This window comes from Dipteris shenzhenensis, chromosome 22 (genome assembly GCF_047967505.1).
Source record: "Dipteris shenzhenensis isolate YYH24624 ecotype China chromosome 22, Dip_SZ_1.0, whole genome shotgun sequence".
Taxonomy (NCBI): domain Eukaryota; kingdom Viridiplantae; phylum Streptophyta; class Polypodiopsida; order Gleicheniales; family Dipteridaceae; genus Dipteris; species Dipteris shenzhenensis.
In genome coordinates, this window is record NC_141617.1 from 32,329,513 (window position 1) to 32,336,859 (window position 7,347).

Here is a 7,347-nt window from a genome sequence, read left to right on the forward strand (position 1 = left end):
TGAGCTAGCCTAAGCGAAAAAAAAGAAGACAATTGTTGTATCGGCAGAATAGTTTTATCTGATATACAAGCATACGACTCCCACCCCTACCCAAATTTGAGGTTGCCTGCCACCTCCCTCGCTGCTTCCCTTTTAACTCCTCTTCCCCAAAAGAGTTGCAGCAGGGCTCTGCTTGCGTTTGAGTATCTTGCAGTCAAGCACTAATGCATGACCTGGATTGCTTGGAGCTGATGGAATGAGGAAAGCTAGGTAGGCTATTGGAGGAAAGACCCTAGAGAGATTCAGAAATTATACAGGAAGTAATCTTTCCTAGGATACCTTTCTAGAATCATCTTGATAGATTTTAAGGTGCAGAACTTTTAGTGTTCCATATTTCATTGCATAATTCAAGATTAACCCAGTTTAAGCTTCATTTTTGAAACACAGTAATAGAGAACTTGTGCATCAAATGTCTATGGATAGTAGTCCAGGGGTGGCTGCAGTGTGCTAGCATTGAAGGAGAGTTCTTAATCAATGCTAGTTCTAGTCTTAAGTTAATCGCAGTAAACTATGCATCCATGTGCTGTGAGTTGTGCTCTCCTTTCACACCCTCTCTTCTGAAATGATTCCACACGTGCATGTGCTTGGTGTGTGTGGTTTCTTGCTGAAATCCCAAGTTCATATATATGTGGGGGCATCTTTTTAGTGACTAGTGTTGGGTCAAAGTGACCTTATTGCTTGGGACTTGGATTTGCATGTGAAATGTACTTTGTACACATGGTTGAGCATCCAAAAATGCATGGGGTTGAAGGCGTATCATCTCTTAAAAGTGCAATAGGCATAGCTATACGTGTTTCTTCTTGCAACACTATTGTACACAAAATTGCTAACATTGCGCACCAATGAGAACTACATCGAATGTTCTTTTTTTGATATAAACTTCAAGACTATTTCTTATATTTTTGGAAAACACGTTAATAGAGTATCACTCCCGAAGAAAAAGGGTGGTTTGAAAAGTTTATGAAAAATTGATTAAAAAAAGAAGCAAGTACATGTGCATAATAAACAACATTTATTCATTGACATTTAAAATATAGCCACATAATTGGAATGCACATGATGATAGTGATGAAAGGAAAACATGCTAGTCCACCTATATTAATTGAAATAAAGGTGTAATTTTTAAGCATGCCAATAATAGTAAAGTTGATGGCTGAAAAAAAATTGCCCGTAAATCCATTAGAGGAAAATGGAAAATTAACTAAATAAGGAAAATGTGAACTTAAAAAACATTACTTGCATAAAATAAAATAATAGTCAGATGATAGGACGTATTGGACAAGAACACATGATATTCAAACAATCTTGCTATTTCAAGTGATTCATCAATCAGACTTTGCACGAGAAAGTTACATTCATTCGTATTGTTAATAAGCCTTGCATAAGTGGCATACCTTCCCCATGCATGCCTCATGCTAAAATATACAAGCTATGATCCAATGAGTGGGATTGTTCTTTCTCAACTTTGATTTTTGAAACATATATGCATGTGGGAGTTTGCCTTTAAAAAACTCAAGGCATGGTGGTTGGGAACATTTCTTGTTAGATTTTCAGCAAGCATCAACTTTTGCATCAAAAGACTTGTGTCGTGAGCCTTCAAATATTTCAAAAGAACTATAATTTTGTTGTTTTCTTGAATTCTACAAGGGGCTGATTTGAAAAATTTGCAAAAATAGTCTCTCTATTGATCCATGTTGCGACTAGATTGTAGAGGCATGAGTCCTTGCGTTCTTTGCTACAATCCACAAAAATGCATTTGATTGAGCTACATGTGGTTAAGCAACCAAACATTCAAAAATAATATATTTTGGGTAATTTTGATACCAACTTTGATAAGGTGCAACAACTTTCAATGCTTTATGGGGCAATGGTTCATCACATCAATGACACATAATTCCTTCCATCCACTAGCCATCTTCATGAGTGATCAAATTTTACATCCTACCACACCACTTTTCTTTGGAGTGTAAAGCATGGTGCATTGATATGTGATGCCATAGAAAGTATTAGGCATTACCAAGGCATATTCATTATCTCCATTTTGAATGACTTGATATCCCCTTTTGTGAAAGAAGGTAGCAAATTCTTCTTAATGAAGATCAAAGCCATTGACGGCGGCTATGAGTAAGATCTCCCTAATTTCTCAAATGGGATAAGAAGAATTTTGCCACTAGAATATTTATTGCCAATAGGAGAGGAAGTAAGTTCCCAAACATGCCCTTTTGGATGTATGTGCCTAGTTTTGTCATTGTGAAAATACCATGTGTCTTGATGGTAGCATCATCCTTAATGACATCTGAATGTGAAGAATTTGCAGTTGCCATACTAGACTCTTTATTTTTCTCCTTTCTAGCCCTCTTTGGACATTTAGAGACATGGTGACCTTGCTTTTTTCAGTAGTGTCATTTCCTCTTTTTCTTGGGCTTATTGACATCCTCCTTGTCCTTTCCAAACGATTGTCCTACATCATGCTTTGGTTGTAAGTGAGCAAACTTGACTTCCCCTTATACTTAGCAACAAATGCTTTCTCTCCACTATGCAAATGACATATTTTTCACATCTGCTTATCTTTTAACTGAAGTCTCATAAGCTCTTGAAAGTTGAGTTTTGGGTCACACCTTAGGGACAAATTGAGTGATGTGTGACGAGACAAATTCCACAGGGAGTTCAAAGTAGTGGAGACAAGCTAAGTATTTGGAATCATGTCACTAATATTTATGAGTTTCTCCTTGAGATTTTGAATTATGATTAGATGGTTTGACATCTAATGCGGCCTATTGAATCTAGTTTCCATGTTTAGAATTGAACCTTGCCTCATCGTAGGCTTGATATATTTCTCTCAAAGTTTTTTGGTGCATTTTTTGAAGTTCGACAGGACTTAAGTGGAATTAAAGACAAGATCTATGAATCTTGGGCATCCCAAATTCTTTGATTTGGTGTCCGTTGAGCAAGTGTTTTGCTTGACCTTGACTAGCTCCTTGGTGTGGAGGAGTGCCAAGAGCTGTAGCCCTAGGATGGACATCTTAACCTATCACAAAGTTTAAGAGTCCTTTTAAAACCAAAAGATACCTAATCCTAAAGATCGAAAGGGAATAGTTGGTCCCATCCAACTTATCCTCTTAAGCATGGACTTTGAATACATCACTAGGATTCTGACCAGCCTTAAATAAATGCACAAAGATACTACCTGTGAAATTTTCACTTGCTATGGGTTAAATTTCTATGAATAAAATAGTATGATCCACAAGCCAATTTTTGGCTACATTTTGTGCAATCTGATTGCAATTTCACATTTAACCATGAATAAAAATCCTTGGCATGAGGATCAAGAAACGTCAGCTATGGAGACTAAAAGCCCCAAATTTTGGAGGGCAAATGAAAGAATATGGGGCAAGCTAACCAATTAAATTGCAGCATATAAAGCATGCAACAAAAAATAGTACTCTCCTCCATGATAGCTCAAAAAAAGGTCGAAATTGTTCAGGATAGAAGCATATGTTGCTTCTAGATTAGGGTTGCTATAAGTATGTCAAAATAGGAGGCAACCTATATGAATCCTTAAAAAATTTCAAAAGCTTAGTAATAGTATGTTATTGCTCTAGAATAGTGCAACCAAGGAAGAAATAGTTGCAACAATTGACAAATAGCAAAAACACTTTAAAAAATAGGACAATTGATCTAAATTAGCTTGAAAATGACTACAATAACAAAAAAATGATGACAGTTGGTGGCTACAACATGGTGTTTGTATAGATGCTATACAATAGTCATACAATAATATGAAATGGCTAGAAACAGCTCAAAGAGTAGTGAAATAAGCATGTAGTAGAAGGACAGCCTCAAAAACAACAAAATTGAAGGCTATTTTTATAGAACCAGGGTTGGCTTGATATAGAGTAACTCCAAGAGCTCTCCCAAATTCAAAACTAAAGGCGAGTCCTCTAGCAAGGTTTCACACAATAAAGTTGAAGGTTTTCATGGATAGGAGTGCTTCTTGAGGGTGGTGGAGGCATGAGGGGTGAGAGGCAACCTACTCTAATATCGATTTGTGAGAGATGGATGTGAGGTGTACAATAGGGGAAGAGAAACAAATCATTGAACTATTATATTGAGAATGTAGGGCCAATATGAAGTACACGTTTATAAAATTGGGGTTTAAACCCTTAAAACAAATAACTCAACCACTAATTATGTTTAAGAGGGAAAAACTCAATGAGGAAAAAATTTCCTCTTACCTTAACACTAGCCTAACATTGACCACTGCCTTAATATTTCCAAGAAATAATTCACTAATTGGCCTATAAGGTCAAAAGGGCCAACAAGCAAGTGAATTATAGCAAACATCCTGCTCAATCCATTCAAATCCTTTCTCAATTCATATGAGTCGAGCTAGTATATTTACAAGGGCGAGTGCTCCAACCATCAAGAGCATAGCATAAAGTTGGTAGTAGAAACCAAATCAATGGCTGGTATATTTACAAGGGTGAGTGCTCCAACCATCAAGAGCATAGCATAAAGTTGGTAGTAGAAACCAAATCAACAGAGTGTGGTGCATAAGGCACATGAAGACTTGAAGGCATTCTTAAATCGTTCGTGGAATCCTTGCTGGAGTCATGTGACTCGATGTAACATCATTCAAGTTCATGATCCAAAGCAGATTATAATGCACATAAAAGCATGGAGCACCTTATCTTTGTATAGGGAGGAGAGCATATTGGAAGTTGAGAATATAAATTACACTGCAATGTGTATATAGGCATCCACAAGTGACTGGTGATATGGGCATTGCCAAATATAAAGGGTGTGTAAAGGTACCATTAGGTTTAGAATGTAAATTGCACAATGTGATTTGGGTATACAGGCACCCTTGTACAAAACAAGTGTTGATATGGGCATGTTCTAGAATGTAAAGGCTATGTATGATATGGGCATGACCTTGGAAGATTCATGCAACATTGCCTTTCCAGGATAATGTAAAGGCTACGCACGAAGTACCAATAGGGTTCTCAAAGTTAGGGTGGTGTATACATCATTGTAGTCCTCATCTTGTTTGAGAGTTGTGCATATTGTATATACATCTTGGTGTATGGAGGTTGCCTCCTTTCATTTTTTCTCCTCTCTCCCACACAGTAACACACTCTCTCTTAATCATTGCTTTAGGTCCAATGGGCTTGTCATACTTTTATTCTACCCTTGCATAGTTCAAGAAATGTGTATGTGTTTTCAAGCCATAGATTCCACCCATTTGTATCTCTTTCTTGCAAGAACCAAAGCACAAAGCTCCTCATTTTGCCTTTTGGAGCTCAAATTAATTGAGGTTGGAAGTTCTTAACCTCCATGTATTTGGGAGAGAGTTTTCCTGACATGCTTTTGAGAGTGCTCTCAACGGAAGCAAGAATGGAAGAGGCAGAGAGAGAAACAGAGAGCCACACAAGTTTTGGTGGGTGCAGAACCACCCTAATTTTCTTTTTCATTCATTTATATATGTGTTTGAGTATTGTACATAACCGGGGTAAAGGCATAGTGACCTTTAACCCCCACAACCTCCCACTTAAAGGACAATGTGCCTTTAAGGGGGAACAACCAGTGTGCATACTATCCAATGCCCATCAATACACGACAATACTCAAACCGCTGACTAGGTAGACTCTTCGTCAGCATATCTGCACGGTGATCATCTGTATGAACCTTGGCAAGCTCTATGCGCTTGTCCTCAAGTACCTCCTTGATGAAATGGTACCTGACCTCAATGTGTTTGGTCTTAGCATGAAACATCGGATTCCGTGCTAGCTGAATAGGCCTCATGGAATCACTATGCAATGTCGGTACACCTGTATGAATCCCCAAATCTCCCACTAGCTGATCAAGCCATATAGCCTCCTTGCAACCCTCTGTGGCTGCAACATACTTAGCCTCTGTGGTAGACAAAGCAACGCACTTCTGTGCGTGAGACATCCACGACACTGCACCACCTGCAAAGGTGAACACATAACTAGAAGTGGATCTCCTACTATCCACATGCCCTTCTGCATAGTCTGAATCTGTGTACCCAAGTACACGCATGTCTCCTTTACCAAAGTAGATGCACATCTCGTTGGTACCTTTTATGTACCTCATGATGCACTTAACTACCTCCCAATGCCTCTTTCCTGGATTAGCCATATACCGGCTAACAACTCCCATTGCAAATGCAATGTCTGGTCTAGTAGCTATCATAGCATACATAAGACTCCCAAATGCTGATGCATAAGGAACCTTGGCCATCATGGCCCTTTCCTCATCTGATTTGGGACTATTTGTATGACTCAGTTTCACATATGGAGGCGATGGAGTACTCACTGCCTTCCCCCCCTCCATATTGAAACGTTGCAATACTTTTGTAACAGACTCTTTTTTTGAAAGCCAAAGGAGTTTCCTACTCCGATCATGCGTGATGCGCATACCAAGAATATGACCTGCAAGTCCCAAATCCTTCATATCAAAGGCCTCATGCAACTTGGCCTTTAATGCATCCAGCTCATAATTATTCTTGCTAGCCAATAGCATATCATCCACATATAGTGCCAGCATTATCAGGCTATTATCCTTAGCCCTTTTAGTGTAGAGGCAGTGATCAATTTCACTCCTTCTAAAACCCTGGGACCGAATGAAAGCATCAAACTTCTGATACGATTCTCTAGGTGCTTGCTTAAGACCATAGAGACTCTTCTTCAGCTTGCAAACTAAATGCTCTTTGCCATTTTCTTCAAAGCCTTCCAGCTACACCATTTCCTCATGCAAATCCCCATGCAAGAAAGCTGTCTTGACATCCATCTGCATAAGCTCCATATCCTCTGATGCCACTAGTCCAAGCATGCATCTAAGTGTGGTCATCTTCACAACCGGAGAGAATATCTCATCAAAGTCCACACCCTTCTCTTGCTTGAACCCTTTAGTGACCAAACGGGCCTTGTACCTAGGCACATCATCACCTGTGACCTTCATCTTGTAGACCCATTTACATGGCAATGCTATCTTTCCATGTGGCAAAGAAACCAAGTCCCAAGTCTTATTCTTCATAAGTGAACGCATCTCTGATTGCATAGCATACTCCCACTTGCGTTGATCCTCGCGCATCATAGCCTCTCTGTAGCAAGAAGGCTCCCCGCAATCAGTAAACATCACATAGTCTACCCCTGGAACAAACCTATTAGGCGGCTTAGACACTCTAGATGATCTTCTCAAGGGCATTTCAGCTTGCTGTCCCACCTGCATGTCAGCCACATTTGGCTCATCATTTCCACCAATAGATGATCCATCATCTACCCT